The sequence below is a fragment of the Hippocampus comes genome, unplaced genomic scaffold, assembly GCF_001891065.2.
Source record: "Hippocampus comes isolate QL1 unplaced genomic scaffold, H_comes_QL1_v1.1 scaffold122, whole genome shotgun sequence".
Lineage (NCBI taxonomy): Eukaryota > Metazoa > Chordata > Actinopteri > Syngnathiformes > Syngnathidae > Hippocampus > Hippocampus comes.
In genome coordinates this window covers 2,236,867-2,237,694 of record NW_017842059.1, presented here as the reverse complement: position 1 = coordinate 2,237,694, position 828 = coordinate 2,236,867, and positions in this window count along the sequence as shown.

Sequence of the window (828 nt, the reverse complement as noted above, 5' to 3'; positions counted from 1 at the left end):
CACCACCCGAGGGGTGAGACGAGGATTTTTTTTTTTTTTTTTTATGACAGGACTGCTTAAAGTGTGTCGTGAGCGATCATGACAGAGAGTCGCAACGCAAAGGAGCTGAGCATTCTTTTCTCTTAGTGTTTTTTTTTTTTTTTTGATGTAATCTTGGGCGGCACGGTAGTCGACCGATGAGCACTTCCACCTCACAGTGCAGAGGTGCAGGGTTCGATCCCTGGCCTATCTGTGTGGACTTGGCATGTCCTCCCTGTGCATGTGTGGGTTTTCTCTGGGTATTCTGGTGCCCTCCCCTCAAAAAAACTTGCATGACACTATGAAAATTGTGTGATTGTGGTTGTTTGTCTCTGTGTGCCCTGCGATTGGCTGGCAGCTAGTTCAGGTTGTACCCTCCCTACTGCCCGAAGATGGCTGGGATAGGCTCTAGCATGCCCACAACCCTCGTTAGGAGCAGAAAATTGATGGATGGATGGATTTAATATCCCATGCACCATGTTTGCTTTTTTTTGTCTTTTGAAAGTGAATTATTTATTTCTGGTCACAGGTCCTTCCTGTCATGTTCCTGTTCTTGGCCTGACCAGCGCTTTATGTTACTACTTTGTCGGTGCGAATTTTTGTGCAAAAATGTTTAACATTTTTTGCTTCGGAGACCTTGTCTGGAGTCTATACTTTTGGGATCCAAAACTTGATTCGGTTAGTCCGAATGGTGACACTTCCCTGCACTTGGATCCGCCTTAAGCCTCCAAACCCACGAAAACCTACGAGAAAAACTAAAAAAAATTGTATTATTGTCAACAATAATTCATGCTATGTCAGTCAACTAAG